The following is a 22,852-nucleotide window of genomic DNA, read 5'->3' as shown; positions in this document are numbered from 1 at the left end:
GCTCTTTGGCATGAACTCAACTCGCCGTGTTTGGAGGAAGAGAAATGCTGCCTATGACCCAAAGAACACCGTCCCCACTGTCAAGCATGGAGGTGGAAATGTTATGTTTTGGGGGTGTTTCTCTGCTAAGGGCACAGGACTACTTCACCGCATCAATGGGAGAATGGATGGGGCCATGTACCGTACAATTCTGAGTGACAACCTCCTTCCCTCCGCCAGGGCCTTAAAAATGGGTCGTGGCTGGGTCTTCCAGCACGACAATGACCCAAAACATACAGCCAAGGCAACAAAGGAGTGGCTCAGGAAGAAGCACATTAGGGTCATGGAGTGGCCTAGCCAGTCACCAGACCTTAATCCCATTGAAAACTTATGGAGGGAGCTGAAGCTGCGAGTTGCCAAGCGACAGCCCAGAACTCTTAATGATTTAGAGATGATCTGCAAAGAGGAGTGGACCAAAATTCCTCCTGACATGTGTGCAAACCTCATCATCAACTACAGAAGACGTCTGACCGCTGTGCTTGCCAACAAGGGTTTTGCCACCAAGTATTAGGTCTTGTTTGCCAGAGGGATCAAATACTTATTTCCCTCTGCAGAATGCAAATAAATTCATATACTTTCCATAATGTGATTTTCCGGATTTAATTTGTGATGTGCTATCTCTCACTGTTACCAATAACCTACCCTTCAATTATGGGCTGCTCATGTCTTTGTCAGTGGGCAAACTTACAAAATCAGCAAGGGATCAAATACTTATTTCCCCCACTGTATGCGGCTAGGAAAGCGAATAGAATGTTGGGTATTATTAGGAAAGGTATGGAAAACAGGTGTGAGGATGTTATAATGCCGTTGTATCGCTCCATGGTGCGACCGCACCTTGAGTATTGTGTTCAATTCTGGTCACCACATCTCAAGAAAGATATAGTAGAATTGGAAAAGGTGCCGCAAAGGGCGACTAAAATGATAGCGGGGATGGGACGACTTTCCTATGAAGAAAGACTAAGGAGGCTAGGGCTATTCAGCTTGGAGAAGAGACGGCTGAGGGGAGACATGATAGAGGTATATACAATAATGAATGGAGTGGAACAGGTGGATGTGAAGCATCTGTTCACGCTTTCCAAAAATACTAGGACTAGGGGGCATGTGATGAAACTACAGTGTAGTAAATTTAAAACAAATCGGAGAAAATGTTTCTTCACCCAACGCGTAATTAAACTCTGGACTTCTTTGCCGGAGAACGTGGTGAAGGCGGTTAGCTTGGCAGAGTTTAAAAAGGTTTTAGACGGTTTCCTAAAGACAAGTCCATAAACCACTACTAAATGGACTTGGGAAAAATCCACAATTCCAGGAATAACATGTATAAAATGTTTGTAAGTTTGGGAAGCTTGCCAGGTGCCCTTGGCCTGGATTGGCCGCTGATGCTGGGCTCGATGGACCCTTGGTCTTTTCCCAGTGTGGCATTACTTATGTACTTATGCAAGCAATTCTAATTTAATCTACAAGATACAAAAGAAGGCAGGAGAACTGAATCAAATGAAATGCAAACATCTCTGAGGAGTCTCCCTGTTCACAAAAGACCCTACCAGTACAGATGACATAAGTTGGTTAGCAGCCAGAAAGATGGCAGCTGTGCAGATTGAAAAAAATACATATTTAACAATACATTTACAGGGATATTTAAGAAAAAACAGGGCCCTAAGCTGCAAATTCCCTGTTCTAAATAGGAGAAATCCTCTTCTATATTTTTGAGTTTCTCACGTAACATCAGGAAATATTCTTTTCTTGGTATTCAAAAACAGATGGTCCCTATATTTAAAATAGACAAAGAAGCCAGTCTTGGTCAGATTTTAAAGCCAGAGAAACTATAAGAGTTACCCCTGTTGCTAAGGCAGAATCTGAAGACTCCAAAATATGTGAGATGTCCAGTGCCGGTGGCAAAGAAGTATTAGACACATTTTCTTCTTTCTTTTTAGCAAAACATAGATATTTTGAACTACTTTCAGTTGAAATCTTCAGTGCATCAGTTGACTATTGTTTAAATACTGCGGGGAACGCATTGGAAGTTTTGGAAAATTAAGCAAACGTAGGTTAGAAGCTCTTGCCTGGTTCTCCAGAATTTCATTTTTAGTTCTGCTTAAATTGTCTCTAATCAAAGTAATGCCCAGTAATTTCACTTCTTCCACTTTATTACAATCTTCTAAACATTGCTTTAAACCGCATATCTCAGTTTTATATTAAGAACATAAGAATAGCCACAATGGTCCATCTAGCCCAATATCCTGTTTCCAACAGTGGCCAATCCAGGTCACAAGTACCTGGCAGAATCCCAAATAGTAGCAACATTCCAGAACCTGAACGAGTAACAAGATTCCGGAATCCCAAAGAATAGCAAGATTCCATGCAGAATCTCAAAGAATAGCAACATTGTACCTGGCAGAAAACCAAATAGTAGCAACATTCCAGAACCTGAACGAGTAACAAGATTCCGGAATACCAAAGAATAGCAAGATTCCATGCAGAATCTCAAAGAATTGCAACATTGTACCTGGCAGAAACCCAAATAGTAGCAATATTTCATGCTACCAATCCAGGGCAAGCAGTTGCTTCCCCATGTCTCTGTATAAGAACATATTCATGAAGCTTTTTTTCATGTTCATTTGCTATAGGAAATCTAGACTGCCCCTATTTGACTGACTGTACATTTGTCCTTTGGATTGTGGGCTCCTTTGAGCAGGGACTGTCCTTCTATGTTGAATTGTGCAGCGCTGTGTGGCCCTAGTGGCGCTTTGGAAATGTCAAGTAGTAGTAGTATAGGAGACTTCATCTATTTTTGGAGCTAGCTACAGCCTGACCCAGCTCAGCAATGACCAACCAGACAGATTAGTCTACAGCGTTATGTTCTCTGGATGCTTAGAAAATAGAAAAATCTACTATTTTTATTGACACTGACATTGGACTTACCAGTCTGTAACTTCCCAGATCACCCCAGAATCTTTTTTTTTTTTAAATTGGCATTACATTGGCCACATTCCAATCTTCAGGCACCATAGATTATTCTAATGACAGGATACAGATTGCCAGTAATCTGAACATTTTTAAAAATTCTTTCAGTCCCCCGTGGTGTATACCGTCCACTACAGGTGATTTGCTGCTTTAATTTGTCAATTTATATCTTCCCAGGTTTACTGAGCTTTCTTTCAGTTCCTCTCTGTTCTTAAATACTATTTCTGCCATGAGTAGCTCCCTTACATACTCTCCCATATGAATACTTCGATCACTTACAGATAATAGATTGGTAATTCTGTCACCCCAAAAGGCTAGATGGGAGTCCACTAGAACTTCAGCTTTCTTTTTTCTAGCCCCTTGACTCTGGAACTGTCTTCCAAAAATTATTAGAAGAGTCCTAGATTCATTTCCGTAAGTTTCTGAAAACATATCTGTTTCAAAATATGTTCAATAATGATCTGGAATGAAAGGGAAAAAAAACAGACAATGAATATGTCTTACCTAATATGTTTAATTATATTTTTGACATGGATGGTTGTCTATTGTCTATATACTTTTTAATATGGATATGAGTGTTTTTGCAGTGCTTTCTTATCAAATTAATGGATTTCTTGGATGGGAGGCAGGGATAGTGCTGGGCAGACTTATACGGTCTGTGCCAGAGCCGGTGGTTGGGAGGCGGGGCTGGTGGTTGGGAGGCGGGGATAGTGCTGGGCAGACTTATACGGTCTGTGCCAGAGCCAGTGGTGGGAGGCGGGGCTGGTGGTTGGGAGGCGGGGATAGTGCTGGGCAGACTTATACGGTCTGTGCCAGAGCCGGTGGTGGGAGGCGGGGCTGGTGGTTGGGAGGCGGGGATAGTGCTGGGCAGACTTATACGGTCTGTGCCAGAGCTGGTGGTTGGGAGGCGGGGCTGGTGGTTGGGAGGCGGGGATAGTGCTGGGCCAGACTTATACGGTCTGTGCCCTGAAGAGCACAGGTACAAATCAAAGTAGGGTATACACAAAAAGCAGCACAAATGAGTTATCTTGTTGGGCAGACTGGATGGACCATGCAGGTCTTTTTCTGCCGTCATCTACTATGTTACTATGTTACTATGAGATGAACATGGATAGAGGGGAGGAGAGAGAGGATAAATACTGGACATGGATGGAGGAGAGGGAAGAGAGAGGAAGGAGATGCATCCTGACAGAGATGAGGGAAAGGGAAAAGAGAAGAAAAACTGCACATAGCTGGAGAAAATAGGCAAAAGCTGGATCCACTCTATACTTCCTCCAGTCAAGTCCGCGGAGGACCCAGCTTTTACCTATGGATGTAGGGCAAGAAATGAAGAAGAAAGGAGGAAAGTAAAGAAATAAATGGAAATGAAACCCTGGAAGTGGAGTTAAGGGAGCAGGTAGAGAGCAGCAGAATCAGAGACTGGGACCAACATGATCTGAAAAACAGTCACAAGACAACAAAGATAGAAAAAAATCATTTTATTTTCATTTTAGTGTTTGGAATATGTCCAATTTGAGAATTTACATCTGCTGTCTTACTTTGCAATGTATAGCAATGCTCTGTTTTTCTGGTATTGTGCTGCATGCAGAATCTGTATGCTAATTTGGTTTCTGTCATTTTGGGTATACCGGAGCGGGGAGGGGTGGGTAGGCCCCAGCGAACTGGTCTGCACAGCTCCCTGCAGTTGCTAAGACCGGCCCTGTCCGTCGTCGACCGTCTGCCACCGGGCTGGGCCCCCTGCATTGAAATCACAGCGCCTCTCACCTCCTTGTGAAAGTGCTGCAGGCAGCAGCAGATCGCCTCCCTTTGGGCTTCCTTCCCTCTCTGTGTCCCGCCCTCACAGAAGTTATGTCAGACGAGGGTGGGACACAGGGAGGAAAGGAGGCCCGAAGGAGGGAGGCGATCTGCTGCTGCCTGCAGCGCTTTCACATGGAGGTGAGAGGTGCTGTGATTTCAATGCAGGGGCCCGGCCCGGTGGCGGGCGGAGGGGGGTGGGTGGGTGGAGGGGGAGTGGTGGCGACCTCGGGGGGCATTGTCCCGGGCCTAGTTTCTCGGCGGCCCTGGTCTTACATTCCTGTATTGTTTTAAAGTTCCTTTTTATTTATTTATTATTATTTATTTATTTATGGTTCATTTATACCCCACAGTTTCCCACAATTGCAGGCACAATGTGGCTTACATGAATTACAAAAGTAGAGAAGTACAACCCATGATTCTTACCATGAAATCACTGCTATAGTGCTCTGGTTTTGTAAAGTGCTGCCCCACAGGCGTGACATTTTTATTGGTACTAGCATTGTTAAGCTATGTGTCTATGGAAACCTCACACATTTTGTACAGAGGAGAAATGCAAAATACCTTTCTATATATTCTTATTGCTGTTGGGAAGATGGGGTTAAGACAGTACAAAAGCATGTAATTGAAGGTTATCACTGGATCTTAGGTGGATTGAAAATAATTCCTTGCAACAAGTAAATGGCTGCCATTGAGGATAGGAATGTAATGCTTAGTTACCTACACAAGCAGCAATAGGAACACTGACCTCTTTACTGTTCTATGGGGAGAGTTTGTGGATTGGTTGCTATAGAAACAGTGATAGAGAAATGAAAACCTAACATTAGATAACAAAGAAGCAGAGCCAAAAGAAGTGAATGTGGAGGAATATAACGTATAAAGCTTGATTGACTGAGAGTGATGTGTTGAATTGATTTAAACAAAAGCTTGGCACAATTCTCGATTCTATATCATATGACTAGAAGGGGTCTTTAATCATATTTTCACTTCATTTTGTATTTTTTTCCTGGTTTTGGTTTGTTTCTTTTTTTTTTTTCATTTAGGCAGGTCCCTACTTTTGTCTCCCCACTGTTTCCACCTCATCCCTGCATCCACCCCTTTACCTTTTATGTGTATCCTTGAACTCCAAAGGGGGCAGAGGTGACTCCCACTCATTTCTGCTTCTCAGTGCTTTATGTTAAAGTTTTTTATTCTAGACGCAACTTCTAGAACACTTAGCAAATATTAACTATCATAGCTTGATAGTCTGATAGGTATTTTTTCCAGGCACATACCTGAGAGCTCTAGGTTATGAATGACAATGCCAGGGCTGTAAATTACATAGGCCAAACCTCTGAATGCTGGAAGGGCCAGCATAAAACGATTTCAGAATATCACTGTCTCTGGTAATATTCAATAGCATAAACACAAACCAGGACTAAAGACCACTCATACATACAATATATATGTGTGTCACAACTAGCTCAAGTATATTGGCAAATATAAATTTTTTATATATAGAGTACCCTCAGATCTTACCCACAATTTATGCAGACAATAAAGGTGCCATATAGTGGTATAGCACTTCTTTCATCGGGTTACTCTAAATGTTGTTTTTTTTAGGGAGCAGCATTTTGCTCGTTTTTTTTTTTTTTACTTTGCTTTGCTTCCCTTCACCACAGTGCTATTAAAATCACTTTAAGAGTATATAAATACTTAATGAGCCAGCTGTGCACTTATCTTGCCTTATAATGTGCATTCTGCTGTGTGTTAGGTATGCACTAGAGCTAACAGAACATACACTCTCTGCAGCAGAAGACTTGCAGTGTTTTTTCCTTCTTCATGTGCCCTGAAGTTCCAGTGCACCTGCCATAGTCTGGATTTGCATGTGCAATTTAATTACTTAACAAGCCAATCAGCACTGATAATTTGCCACTTAAGCAATTATTGACACTAATTAGCTTTAATTAGAATTTATATGCAAAACTCGCTAAGGGCCAAATTCTATAAATGGCACCTTAAAAATCCATGCCGAAAAACCATGTGCTTAGCGTGATTCAATAAACTATGCCTAAAGTTAGGCGTAGTTTATAGAATATGCTCACATGCCATTCTTGAAACTAAAATTTAGGCGCACCCATTTAGGCCACCTAAAACCAGGCCTAAATACTTGCGCCTAACAGGCGCAGATCAGGCGTGCTCCATAATCGTTCACATAGGCCCACAACCCACCCATTACACACCCATAGCCATGCCCCCCCTTTTGGCTGCACGCATTAGAATTTACAAGCACCATGTTGTAGAATATGCCTAGAAAGTTGTGCACATAAATTCTAATTAAAGACAATTAGTGACACTAATTGGTTAAGTACCAATTATCAGCACTGATAGGCTTGTTAATCAATTAAGTTGTGCACGCAATTTGGCGTTGAGCCAAATTAGCATGCACAACTTAAGGCACCCTTTATAGAATTTTGGGGTAAACGTATTCTTTAAAGTGGTGCCAAAAAGGGGGTCTGGTCATGGGCATGGAATGGGCCGGCCCCGGGTGTTCCAAAAATCTATGTGCAGGGTTATAGAATAGATTTGCTCCGCACCTAACTTAGGTGCCGGTATTTACACTAGCTAGTTTACCTAGCAAAAATGGATGTGCCTAGAGTTAGGCAAAGGCATGGCCGCTAGGTGCATTCTATAAACCACACCTAAATCTAGGAGCAGTTTAGAGAATATGCCTAGGTGGAAGTATTTTCAGTGCCAATTTTTCGTGCGCCATATATAAAATCTAGTCCTTAGTGAAGACCTAGATCAGGGCTTTAGGTATGTGGAAAGAGAACTGGGGCAGCAGTAGTCAGTGTTTCTTTAGGGGGTGGGATGACTATCCATGTCTCTGCCCCTACAGTTGTGACAGCCCCACAGTAGCCATGTCTTTATCATCAACCATGCAATATATAAAAAGACTCAAAGATAGACTATCAACTAAAGTGGGAAAAGCTAATCGAGCCAAATTCAAACAGGAAATAGCAACAGGTAAAAGCATACTACTCCTCCAGTTCGACATGTCTAGTGCGTTCGACATGGTAAACCATAAAATACTACTAAGACTCCTAGAGTACTTCGGGATTGGAGGAAGTGTACTCAGTTGGATCAAGGGCTTCCTAACTACCAGAACATATCAAGTGAAATCAAACTCGAATATATCACCACCATGGAAAGTAGACTGCGGAGTACCTCAAGGTTCACCACTATCACCGACTCTCTTCAACCTAATGATGATCCCACTAGCCAAGGCCTTAACCCATTCATTTACGCAGACGATGTCACAATATACATCCCTTTCAAACACAGTCTAACAGAAATCACCAAGGAAATCAAACTCGGCTTGAATGTCATGAACTCATGGGCGAATGCATTTCAACTAAAAAACACAAGAAAAACACACTGTCTCATCTTTTCATCCCAATACAACACGTACAAATCCACCAACCTAACTATCCCAGATTACACCCTCCCAATCTCAGACAGCTTGAAAATTCTTGGAGTTACAATCGACCAAAACCCTCATGCTAGAGAACCAAGTGAAATCTACAACAAAGAAAATGTTCTATTCAATGTGGAAACTCAAACGCGTGAAACCTTACTTCCCGAGGGAAACATTTTGCAACCTGATACAAACTATAGTACTAAGCTATGTAGACTATTGCAATAGAATCTATGCAGGATGCATAGAACAAATCATAAAGGAACTTCAAACTGCCCAAGACACGGCAGCTAGGCTTATATTTGGAAAAACGTAGTTCAAAAGCGCCAGACCCCTCCGAGAACAACTGCACTGGCTTCCAATCAAAGAACGAATCATATTCAAAGTTTGCACTATGGTTCATAAAATTATCTACGGCGAAGCCCCGGGATACATGACAGACCTCCTAGACCTACCACCCAGAAACACAACAGGATCACACGAACATACCTAAATCTCCACTACCCAAGATGCAAAGGACTCAAATATAAATCAACTTATGAATCCAGCTTCTCCTATATAAGCACTATGGAACGCACTACCGAAGACCATGAAAACAACGTATAACCACCTAAACGTCCGGAAATTACTGAAACCCAACCTGTTCAAAAAGGTATACCCCACCGACCCAACTTAAATGCTTGAACAACTGCAACACAGCTAAACCAAAGCTAGTACTGGACACAAATTAACCCTTCTCCTCTACGATTCCCTAATGTGTATGTAACACATGATCTTTATTCTACCACATGGTGTTTGCTGATCGGTTGGCTGTTCCTTTGTTCTCTCTGTGGATTAACTTGCATACATAAAGGAATTCAAGCCTATCAGCTTCTCCTCAGAGAAAGTTGATTGTGACCCCTGAGACAGGCGCTTTGGCGCCGAAACACGGACCGTGTCGGGTCCTTGATATTGATATGAATATTCTGAATAAACTGTTTTTTGAGATTATCTCCCTATTGGTTTGCGCATTTGTCAGCCTCTACTTTTGCTGTTTTGCTTTATTCTACCACTACATCACTTTGTATTTGTTCATACCGGAACTGGCGATCGCCTTTACGGTACCATGTAAGCCACATTGAGCCTTGCAATTAGGTGGGAAAATGTGGGATACAAATGTAACAAATAAATAAAAAACATCCGTCATATCCCACTCAAAATTTAACAGAACCTCGAAAACCTCAGTGGTGCACCTTACATATAGATAGTATTTAATGCAAGGATTTGATGCACCCACCTCATTATCAGTTCTCAAGAGGTTCAAATGCCAATTTATAGTGAATTTATAAATTGATTTCTAAACTTCCCCATAAATAATATCTTCTTCATATAAAAATTATAATGAAAAGGACTGACTATAAATGATTTGTGGGAGCTGAGCTGGCGCTAAAGAATTTGGAGGACGAAACATGCTCTGCTTAAGATAAGTGCACGCTATAAGACATTTATAGTCAAAGTCCTTTTCATTGTAATGTTTATATGAAGAAGATATTATTTATGGGGAAATCAATATATAAATTGGCATTTGAACCTCTGGAGAACCGGTAACGAGGTAGGTGCAACAAATCCTTGCATTAAATACTATATGTAAGGTGCATTGCTGAGGTTTTCGGGGCTCTGTTAAATTTTGAGTGGGATATGACGGATGTTATGACTATAAAAAGGCAGCATTGCAAATATGCCCAAAAGGGAGGGTCCAAAAAAGCACAAAGGCAGACGGTCTGCAAACTCCAAGGTGGAAGATAAAAAAAGCAGATCGTGTAAAAAGATAAATATAGTTTATTTCAAACAATATATTGGTATTTGTATAAATATAGACAGCCCGACACAGGCCGTGTTTCGCCCAACTGGGCTGCTTCAGGGGCTATAAAAAACATATGAATTATCAGTTATAATATTAAACTACACACATAAAAAACATATATAATAAATATATATATATACACATACATGTATATGCACATACAACAAATATAATGTCTATATCAGTGTACGTATATAAATCTAAAATGATACATACCAAAACATGCTCTATATAAAAACCATATAGAAAAAATCTTTTAAAATTATATTAAATATTAATAAAAAATTAATAAAAAAAAAACAGAAGGATATCAAATAAAAAAATAGTTACATCCTATATTTATAGTGATTTACCTATACTATAAATGTAATGTTTCATTTGTACATATAGTGACAAGCAAACCGAGGTTATAAAAGAGAAGTTAAGACACCCACCTATATAAGAGTCCTTTGCTACCAAATATAAGGTGCATATGAAATGTCCTATTAAACACTACAAGACAAAAAGAAAGTTTCTGTAATTAAAAGATATTGTTATCTGCTAGTGCAAGTAGGGAGGACTGAATTAGTGCTGTTGAATAAATGCTGTTGAATAAAGACTCACGTGTATGAAGAATTGATCTGGTTTGAAAAAAACAGCTGAATCAGAGATGCCAAAAGCATAACTTGCTAATCTAATGAAAGAGAAAAAAGTTGATAATATGTATACATTCATTTGTGGCCAATAACGGCATACTATGTTCTTCTCATAGAGTAAACCATAATGGCATCTTTTATGCTTTAAACATTATATGATGCTTGCCATTTAAAAAATCCTAAACCAGGACTATTATTTGCACGAGATCAATAGCGTCGTTCAGTGTTATCATAAGCTATTATTTGCGTGAAATCAGTAACGTCATTCAGTATTTTCCTCAAAGGAACCGAAAGTGATATCTTTAAAAGTATTTTAATGTTTGCCATTGTGAAGATTCTAAAATAGAAATATTACTTACATGGAGTCGATATTACAGTCACGTATCTCCGAGATAGCTGAAAAAAAGCGACGGTGGCTTTAAACCGGAAGCAAGAGGTCAAGGGTCAGGTTTCGAAACGTAGTGGTCCCGCAATATTTTATATTAAAATATTTTATATTAAAAGAGGTAATGTACCAATTTAAGCAATACAACTAAGGACAACTAATGAAAACTAATGAGAAAAGGTGCCGTACGAGATAATGAATCTAACTATTCTATGGAACTAGTTTAATAAAGGGGATAGTCTGAACAGTGTATTTCATTTTTTTAAAAACTCTTTTCTCTATAGCGTCGTTCAGTATTTTCATCAAAGGAACCGAAAGTGATATCTTCTAAAATAGAGGTGTTACTTACATCGAGTCAATATTACAGTCACATATCTCCGAGGTAGCTGAAAGAAAGCGGCGGTAAACAGAGGAAGCTTTAAACAGGAAGCAAGAGTTCAAGGGTCAGGTTTTAGAAACGTGACGGTCCCGCAATATTTTATATAAGAAAAGGTAATGTACCAATTTAAACAATACAACTAAGGACAACTAATGAAAAAGGTGCCATGCGAGATAATGAATCTTTAAAAATATATATTAGAAGATTTGTGACGTCACGATGATCATTTCGTGTAGCTGGTTTGTCAAACTATTATATGGAACTAGTTTAATAAAGGGGATAGTCTAAACAGTGTATTTCATATTTGGAACCCTTTTCTTTATGTTTTAAAAGAAATCATAGGAATTAAAAGATTAAAAAAGACCGAGCCCAGGAGGTCAAAGGTCAAGGTGTCGCTAGTATTTATTGATTGTGTAAATAAATGAATAAGTAGATACACAGGTCATTTGTAAAAAAATCCCATATTTATAAAAATGGCAAGCATCATATGATGTTTAAAGCATAAAAGATGCCATTATGGTTTACTCTATGAGAAGAACATAGTATGCCGTTATTGGCCACAAATGAATGTATACATATTATCAACTTTTTTCTCTTTCATTAGATTAGCAAGTTATGCTTTTGGCATCTCTGATTCAGCTGTTTTTTTCAAACCAGATCAATTCTTCATACACGTGAGTCTTTATTCAACAGCATTTATTCAACAGCACTAATTCAGTCCTCCCTACTTGCACTAGCAGATAACAATATCTTTTAATTACAGAAACTTTCTTTTTGTCTTGTAGTGTTTAATAGGACATTTCATATGCACCTTATATTTGGTAGCAAAGGACTCTTATATAGGTGGGTGTCTTAACTTCTCTTTTATAACCTCGGTTTGCTTGTCACTATATGTACAAATGAAACATTACATTTATAGTATAGGTAAATCACTATAAATATAGGATGTAACTATTTTTTTATTTGATATCCTTCTGTTTTTTTTTATTAATTTTTTATTAATATTTAATATAATTTTAAAAGATTTTTTCTATATGGTTTTTATATAGAGCATGTTTTGGTATGTATCATTTTAGATTTATATACGTACACTGATATAGACATTATATTTGTTGTATGTGCATATACATGTATGTGTATATATATATATATATATTTATTATATATGTTTTTTAAGTGTGTAGTTTAATATTATAACTGATAATTCATATATTTTTATAGCCCCTGAAGCAGCCCAGTTGGGCAAAACACGGCCTGTGTCGGGCTGTCTATATTTATACAAATACCAATATATTGTTTGAAATAAACTATATTTATCTTTTTACATGATCTGCTTTTTTTTATCTTCAGCATTGCAAATATTACATCAGTCTCTAGAATATCAAAACACCTCTCACTGGAAAAATACAACAAACAGGGATTTTCTACACAGAAACTACATATCAGCATTTTTTGTATATGCTCTGCAATTTTATTCTTAATAATAGCCTCCACCATCTGACGTCGGTGCCGGGCAAGATGGTGGAGGCTATTATTAAGAATAAAATTGCAGAGCATATACAAAAACATGGACTGATGAGACAAAGTCAGCACGGATTTAGTGAAGGGAAGTCTGCCTCACCAATCTAATGCATTTTTTTGAGGGGGTAAGCAAACATGTGGACAATGGGGAGCCGGTTGATATTGTATATCTGGATTTTCAGAAGGCGTTTGACAAAGTGCCGCACGAAAGACTCCTGAAGAAATTGCAGAGTCATGGAATCGGAGGTAGGGTATTATTATGGATTAAGAACTGGTTGAAAGATAGGAAGCAGAGAGTAGGATTGCGTGGCCAGTATTCTCAGTGGAGGAGGGTAGTTAGTGGGGTCCCGCAGGGGTCTGTGCTGGGTCCGTTGCTTTTTAATGTATTTATAAATGACCTAGAGATGGGAATAACTAGTGAGGTAATTAAATTCGCCGATGACACAAAATTATTCAGGGTCGTCAAGTCGCAGGAGGAATGTGAACGATTACAGGAGGACCTTGCGAGACTGGGAGAATGGGCGTGCAAGTGGCAGATGAAGTTCAATGTTGACAAGTGCAAAGTGATGCATGTGGGTAAGAGGAACCCGAATTATAGCTACGTCTTGCAAGGTTCCGCGTTAGGAGTTACGGATCAAGAAAGGGATCTGGGTGTCGTCGTCGATGATACGCTGAAACCTTCTGCTCAGTGTGCTGCTGCAGCTAGGAAAGCGAATAGAATGTTGGGTGTTATTAGGAAGGGTATGGAGTCCAGGTGTGCGGATGTTATAATGCCGTTGTATCGCTCCATGGTGCGACCGCACCTGGAGTATTGTGTTCAGTACTGGTCTCCGTATCTCAAAAAAGATATAGTAGAATTGGAAAAGGTACAGCGAAGGGCGACGAAAATGATAGTGGGGATGGGACGACTTTCCTATGAAGAGAGGCTGAGAAGGCTAGGGCTTTTCAGCTTGGAGAAGAGACGGCTGAGGGGAGATATGATAGAAGTGTATAAAATAATGAGTGGAATGGATCGGGTGGATGTGAAGCGACTGTTCACGCTATCCAAAAATACTAGGACTAGAGGGCATGAGTTGAAGCTACAGTGTGGTAAATTTAAAACTAATCGGAGAAAATTTTTCTTCACCCAACGTGTAATTAGACTCTGGAATTCGTTGCCGGAGAACGTGGTACGGGCGGTTAGCTTGACGGAGTTTAAAAAGGGGTTAGATAGATTCCTAAAGGACAAGTCCATAGACCGCTATTAAATGGACTTGGAAAAATTCCGCATTTTTAGGTATAACTTGTCTGGAATGTTTTTACGTTTGGGGAGCGTGCCAGGTGCCCTTGACCTGGATTGGCCACTGTCGGTGACAGGATGCTGGGCTAGATGGACCTTTGGTCTTTCCCAGTATGGCACTACTTATGTACTTATGTACTTATGCATAATACCTTACCTTCGTCACATATACACGGAACATAGAGATTGTATGGCCTTAAAATATCAATATACATTAGAAGTAAAAACACAGGACATGCCACTTGCTATGGCCTGGCAAGGAGCACATCTGGGATCAAATTAATGGTATTAAAATCAAATGTACCTGATGGATCTGGGTCATAGAGTGCAGTAAAACTAGGGCTGGTTCAGATTGCCTCTGATATCAAAGCTGTCTGGCAACTCATAAGCTTTTCAAATTCAAGCTACATGAGCAGCTATAGAAGTAGGCAAATTGTTAAGGGCTGCTCCAAACACAACTGACACAACCCTCCAGAGACATAACAACATGCGTTTGCAGTCTATTGAACAGAGACTGTTAAGTGCCACCTTTAAAAAATTTCCCTGTACCATTTTAAGGAAATTTACTAATCTGTGCAGCCTAATGTGAACCAGAATATATCTACCTGGATGATGGCTGCCTTTTAACCTGGAGTTTACATTATCAAGGCTCAGGCTGGCTTGTGCATGACCAGAAAAAATATGCTGATGAGAGACTTTAAATGAGATATATAACTGGATAGATGGCACAGTGATGTATACAGGCTGAAAAAAGCCATGGCAGTAGTAAGCAGGGGGCTGGCTGAGTGTGTACCAAGGACTGGGTTGAGAACTATAGATCAGGGGTTCTCAACTTAGTCCTGGGAACACACCCAGCCAGGGCCGTGCCAACATGGTAAGCGGGGTAAGCACAGCAGGGGGGCACCGTCCTCTGGGGGGGGGGGGCGCTGCCGCACCATGCTTACCTTGCCCTCCCGCTCCCATTGCCCAACTGCCCATCCTCTTCTCTCCCGCAAGATCCCTTTCCTTTTTTTTCTCCTTTTAAATTTACCTCCATCCGGCAGCGTAGCGTCAGTGAAGGAGGCGGCGCTCCCAACGTGTCTAGCCTTCCCTTCGCTCATTGTTCCGCTTTCTTCTGACATCAAGGAAATGACGTCAGAAGAAGGCGGGACACTGAGCGAAGGGAAGGCTAGACACGTCGGGAGCGCCGCCTCCTTCACTGACGCTGCGCCTGCGCTGCTGGACGGAGGTAAATTTAAAAGAAAAAAAGCTGCCACCCAGGTCGACTCCCCTTCGACGTTGGTGGAGGAAGCTGTACACATTAATTGATTTGATTTGCTTACTTTATTTTTGTCTATTAGATTGTAAGCTCTTTGAGCAGGGACTGTCTTTCTTCTATGTTTGTGCAGTGCTGCGTATGCCTTGTAGCGCTATAGAAATGCTAAATAGTAGTAGTAGTAGTAGGGATGTTGGGGGGGGAGAAGAGGGCAGGCAGCTGGGACATGTGAGCGGGAGGGCAGGGGAGAGAGGAGCATGGATGCGAGGGCAGGGTTCATGGAAGGGAGAGAGGGGAATTGCTGGATAGGGATAAATGGAGGGGGCAGGGGACAGAGGAGCATGGATGGGAGGGCAGGGCTCAGGGCGAGAGGGGAATTGCTGGATAGGGATGAATGGAGGGGGCAGGGGACAGAGGAGCATGGATGGGCATGGATGGGAGGGCAGGGCTCAGAGAGAGAGGGGAATTGCTGGATAGGAATGAATGGAGGGGGCAGGGGACAGAGGAGCATGGATGGGCATGGATGGGAGGGCAGGGCTCAGGGAGAGAGGAGAAATTGCTGGACATAGAGGGGAGGGAAGAGAGATGAAGGAGATGAAATGAGGGAAAAGGAAGAGAGGAGAAAAACTGCACATGGATGAAGAAAATAGGCAGAAGCTGAGGACCAGAAATGAAGAAGAAAGGAGGAAAGGAAAGAAATAAATGGAAAGGAAGCCCTGGAAATGGAGTTAAGAGGACAGATAGCAGCAGAATCAGATACTGGGCCAACATGATCAGAAAAAGAAAGTCACCAGACAACAAAGGTAGAAAAAAATCATTTTATTTGCATTTTAGTGTTTGGAATATGTCCACTTTGAGAATTTACACCTGCTATCTTATTTTGCAATGTATAGCTATTTGTTTCTAAGAATATTGCTGACAATTCCTGTCAGTGTGGCAAGTGGTGAGCGATCATTTTCAGAGGGGGGGGGGGGGGGGGCACCAGAGACCCTAGGCACGGCCCTGCACCCAGCCAATCAGGTTTTCATGATATCCACAGTAAATGTGCATGACATAATTTTTCATGCACTACCTTAAGTGTGTACAAATTTATCTCATGAATATTTACTATGGGTATCCTGAAAACCTGAATGGCTGGGTGTATCCCAAGGACTGCTGCTCTTCTGGAGTACAAAGCTAGAAGAAATAGCCTACAGTGAGGACTACCATATTTATCTTTACTGACTGTGCCGGGTGCTCCAGTTACCTCCCCCCACAACCTTCTGCACGCCCACAGGATATATGGTGAGAACTCTTCATGCATTTGACAAAGGCCTATCTGTATTTCAATTCACTGTATCCTTTCTGCTGTTTTTCAGGTCTGTTCCTTGTCATGGACTCCTCACCTCACTGGTTAATTCTTTACTTTTTTTAAATACACAATTAAGTAAGAACAAAATTGATTTGACATGCTTTAACCTATGAATTAACAGGTGCAGAATTGACTTTTGTTCATCAAAAACAATTTTTTCATGAAGAAAAATGTTTCAAATGAACTAAATAATAAAAAAAAGGTTTAAAAAATGAACCAGATTTTTTCCCCCATGTAATCCCTATTATCTGATTTATTGCCACTGAATATGCTGTACACCATTTGGGTGTATTCTTCTTAAAAGGCAGGTAATAAATTATAAGAACATTAGTAATAAATCTCCCAAGTGACTGATTATTTGGATTGTTTTTTGACATATGGAACCCATTAGAGAAGCTGTGATCTACTATACGTTTGTGTCAGTACTTAGCAAATGTTTTGTTTGTCGATAATTGTGCACAGTCTTTGCAAAGATATGTGCACTATTTCCAAATACAGTGCACTCTTTTCTCAATAGCGTGCACATTGGTGAACTATAATGCATGTGCAAACCATGTGTGCACTATCGGAAAAGAGTGCTCACTCTTTTGCAAATAGTTCACCATGTAGTGTACACTCTATAGGAAGAGTTCACCCTCTTTGAACAGTATGCGCTGTTGGGGGGACATGGTAAGATGGCGGCCTGAGTCTTTGGCGGTGCTTATCGGAGTCTGGCTTCTTCTGGCATTTTTTGTTTCCTTTTACCTCTTTTGAACAATGCCTCATACTAAATGTAAGGGGATGGTGAAAGACCACCTGCCATTGGCCAGAACTTCTTCCCTGATCTAGCAGATGCTGGACCGGTTTACTGCGATACCCCCAAGATGGTAACCGGAGAAGCAAGTCCTGCTGAGAGTCTCGGCAGAGAAGCGTTAGGTCTTTTGAGGCCAGAAACATCTCTCTCGCCTCTGGAGCTCAACCCACCAACATATCCTACAGACATCAGGTATCTGGCAGAGAACTCATTGGAGGCAGGATACATCGATGTGGAGGCTTGAGTCGGAAGTGCCAGAACTGAAGGGTTGCCTCCAGAGTGTGTGATTCAGGAGCTCAGTTTAAAGACAGAAGCTATCACAGGGGCTACACTGGAAACAATTTGGAAAGCAATACAAGAGTTAACCCTAACTGCAACTAAATCAGCTCAAGATACAATATTTAGGCATTGCACAATGTTTAATCAATGTACATGTCATCAGTAGACTGCTCTTTATTTAGGTAATGGCAATTCAGCACATGCGATATTCCCAGCTTATCATACTGTAGGAGGCAGCAGTTTTTGCATATGCTATCTTTTGATATGTAGGAACATCAAATGTGCATAATAATGAATGGAATGTATAACCAGTTAGGTTTGTATGTAAGTTTAGCACAAAGGTTTAGGCATTGCATTTCACTAAACAAGGTTCTATGAATGCATTTGTTGATGCCTCCCACTCAACAGAGGGTAGACTTGCACGTGCAATATTATTCTGTTATACAGCAGGAGGCAGTTGTTTATGTCTGTATGACTTCCCTATGAGGAAAGCCTAAAGCGGCTGGGGCTCTTCAGCTTGGAGAAAAGACGGCTGAGGGGAGATATGATAGAGGTCTATAAAATAATGAGTGGAGTGGAATGGGTAGACGTGAAGCGTCTGTTTATGCTTTCCAAAAATACTAGGACTAGGGGGCATGTGATGAAGCTACAAAGTAGTAAATTTAAAACGAATCGGAGGAAAATCTTTCTTCACTCAACGTGTAATTCAACTCTGGAATTCATTGCCAGAAAATATGGTAAAGGCAGTTAGCTTAGTGGAGTTTAAAAAAGGTTTGTACGGCTTCCTAAAGGAAAAGTCCATAGACCATTATTAAATTGGACTTGGAGAAAATCCACTATTTCTGGGATAAGCAGCATAAAATGTTTTGTACTTTTTGGGGGGATCTTGCTAGGTATTTGTGACCTGGATGGGCCACTGTTGGAAACAGGATGCTGGGCTTGATGCCTTGGACAGACCAAATATTTATGTACATACTATTCTTTAAGATGCAGGAACATCGGAATTTGTTCAGGGGGCGGAGCAAGATGGCGGCGATACCAACTGCTCGTGCTTGTTACTAGCTCAACGCTGCTGGGGATAAATTCCTCTTTGTTCTTTTTCACTTTAAAAAAGAAAATTTTTCTTACTTGCCATATGCCTCACACAAAGAGGAAAGGGATTGTTAGGATGGTGACCCGGCCGTTGCTAACGTCAACGCCCGACCAGCAGATGATTGAGCAGTTCCTGACATGGCATTCCACTGCTCAAGGTTCGGAGTTCCCGCTGATGTAACGGCGATAGGAGACGCCGTAATCCAGGGAATAGACACGTCGTTGTCTCCTCCGACCCTCTGCCCACCTTCGCAACCGGCGATACTCAACTTGACGGGTGGATTGTTGACCCCGGAAGTCGGAGAAAGCGCTCCACCGCCGGGCCAGAAAGTTGGATTTTCCGCCGGGGCTTCCTCGAAAATGGAGCCGGAGGGTGCAGTTGCTCCTCAGGAAAGGCCAATAACTCCTACGGTCTTGAATGCGAAGGTAACGCTGGAGACAATATGGGAGGTGCTCCAGCGCTTGGACAATGCAGTTAGGACCTCAACAGGCAAGATTGATACTCTTTTTGAAAATGTACAAACTTTGAATAATGCATTTACTACAATGAGAGATGAGGTTAACGAGAAAATAAATCTATTGGATGTTGATTCCACCAAAATGAAAGAAACAACTGTGAAGTTAATACAGGACAATACACTTATACATAACAGACTTGAATACTTTGAAAACTACAATCGGAGATTAAATCTTCGATTGTTAAATTTTCCTAAGATAGCAGTGTATTCGCCAATGGATATATTCAAACGGTATTTGGTGGAAAACTTAAAATTTACTACGGACAAAATACCACCTCTGAACAAAATCTATTACCTGCCATCAAAAAATCTTAACGAGGTTCAACAGATTCCGCAAAGTGATTTAAATGTTTCAGAACTGTTGGAAACCTCTTTGACTTCTACAACTGATAGACAAACATTGTTGGTCTCATTTGTATTTCAACAGGACTTGGAGCTGGTGAGGAAACTGGCTCTAAGAAACCTCCATAATCTTTTTTATGGAGGGAAAATCTGGGTTTTCCCAGACTTTACTAAAATAACACAAATGAGAAGGAAAGAATTTTTATCTTTACGACCTGCTGTTTTGGCGTTAGGCGCCACTTTCAATTTAAATTATCCGTGTAAATGCATTATAAAATATATGGATGTTAAATATGTTTTTCTTTTACCGGATTACTTAAAACAATTTATAGATCAGAAAAAAATATCATGAAAACTGTTGGGAAACTACTACATTAATCCTTGGGATAAGAATGTAGAAATACAGTGGAAATCTGTTAATGCCTTTCTTTATAGTTTCTTTAATTCTCTTCTCCTGAGAGAAGTGGTCTAAGATAAGATGAAAAGATTAGATTTCTTTGTTGAATATATTCTTACAATAATGTTAAATCTGTTTTTCCTACTCAAGTGAAGGCTTGTAAAATGTTTAAAATGATAAATAAAAAATTAAAAAAAAAAAAAAAGCAGGAACATCTAAATGTGTGATGATGGTTCCTTTGATTCTACCAAATGTTCCCCTGGGGTATAATGGTAAGAATTTATTAGAACTGAGCACATTTTCATTTTACTTAATTAACATAGTAACATAGTAGATGATGGCAGAAAAAGACCTGCACGGTCCACCCAGTCTGCCCAACAAGATAAACTCACATGTGCCATTTTTTGTGTATACCTTACCTTGATTTGTACCTGTCTTTTTCGGGGCACAGACCATATAAGTCTGCCCCGCCTCCCACCACCGGCTCTGGCACTGACCGTATAAGTCTGCCCAGCACTATCCCCACCTCCCAACCACCAGCCCTGCTGGGATAAAATACTGAGCTTTTGTTGTATGATTAAATTTTAACTGCCAGACCTTTAACCATTCTTCTAATGTTTGGAGATCCCTTCTCATTGTTTCTACTCCCTCCAGGGTATCCACTCTATTGCCTATCTTTGTGTCATCCACAAAAAAGTAAACCTTTCCCTCTAACCCTTCAGCAATATCTCTCACAAATATATTAAACAGAATCGGCCCCCGCACCAACCCCTGAGGCACTTTACTACTCACCTTCCTTTCCTCTGATCAGATTCCATTTACCACTACCCTCTGCCACCTGTTGGTCAACCAGTTTCCTATCCAGTTCACCAATTTGGGTCCTAAGTTCAGCCCTCTCAGCTTATTCATGAGTCTTCTGTGAGGGACCGTATCAAAGGCTTTGCTGAAATCCAAGTAGATTACATCTAGCACACATCCTTCATCCAGTTCTTTGGTCACCCAGTCAAAGAAGTCAGTAAGATTCATTTAGCAGGATTTTCCTTTGGTAAAGCCATGTTGCCTCAAGTCCTGTAGCCCTGGATAGATAGCCTCAAGTCCTGTAGCTTCTAGAAAGTTAAATAAAGTTAGATACGTTAACACTCCTGCTGCCCCCTCCCCCACCCAGTTTCTCTTAGCGGACATCTGGTCTTAGAGGCAGGGCCATTGTTGCCCAGCAGAGGTGTAGCTTGTGCAGTGTGAGCCTACTTTCCACAAAGTGCTTGGGTGATCAGGTTAATACATGACCTCTGCCTTAAGATAAGCATTTTAATCATCTGTTTGAAATATCTGCATTTCTGTTCTGCTTCTCTAGACTCTTTCTGTATTTAAGAACAAAAAAACCCAATAAATCAACTATTTCAAACTTGTCTTTCATGCTTCTTATGCACTACTTCCTATTAATCTGTTAAAGTCCTGCTATAAGATTGATTACCTATATTTGGGCACTGTTGCCACTATCTTAAAAGTGTTAATGTTCTGACACTTGATAGCACTGGTTTTAATAAAGCATTGGAGATAGGTTTCACAGCTAACACATTTTACAGATTCTTGGTTGTTTAGGCCCTCCCACCCAACGCCACAGCCCACCTACCCCAGGGCTCACACTTCCTATATAGGTTGTCTAATACACCTTCTATCTCCAATAATTATTCTATCAAATTCACAAGAGCTTTTGAAAACAAATAATTTCTAATTGCAATAACTCACTAACTTTCTGCATTGTACTGTGCTTTTTCTGTTTTAAAGGATCTCTTAATGTATACTAGGTTTGTTATGCTTTTATATACCAATAGAAAGATATTAATTTACTTTCTCTGTCCCTTAAATTTGTTCATCACCTTACCACAGGATTATCCTTTGCCCCCATTTCAAAAGGGAGCAAGAAGTCATACTCTTATCTATACTCTATAGATATCTGTCCTTTCTGCCACTGTAAGCAGTAGTAGTATTGATGGAACTGTATCTTGACCCTTCTGTGCCAGTGACTTAATCCTACCAAATTGGTACATTGAACCTGGTGACTCAATCCTACTCCTTTATATCCCCTATCACAGTTCACCTTTTCACACTTGTGAATCACATCAACATGACCTTCATTCAGTGCAATACATGTTCCGCTTTAATCCTTAGGCAAAGTACCTGGAACCTTGGAGCTTGTCCTATCTGTCTTCAAATATCATCTATGAAAAATGAGATCAACAAACTCAAGAAGGAATTGGCTATAATTAAGGAACAATTCAGGATTACACAATTCCTAGCCAATTTACCACCACTGCCACAGAGAACAAAACAGAGGAATAGATGGGTCACAGTAGGCTCTGTGATTAAGACATGTCACACAGAACATAGTAACATAGTAGATGACGGCAGAAAAAGACCTGCACAGTCCATCCAGTCTGCCCAACAAGATAAACTCATATGTGCTACTTTTTGTGTTTACCTTACCTTGATTTGTATCTGAAGCATTCACCCTTCCAACCTTTGCCCCTGTTT

Source organism: Microcaecilia unicolor, chromosome 6 (genome assembly GCF_901765095.1).
Source record: "Microcaecilia unicolor chromosome 6, aMicUni1.1, whole genome shotgun sequence".
Taxonomy (NCBI): Eukaryota; Metazoa; Chordata; class Amphibia; order Gymnophiona; family Siphonopidae; genus Microcaecilia; species Microcaecilia unicolor.
The sequence above is the reverse complement of the archived record's forward strand: the minus strand, read 5'-3'. Positions refer to the sequence as shown.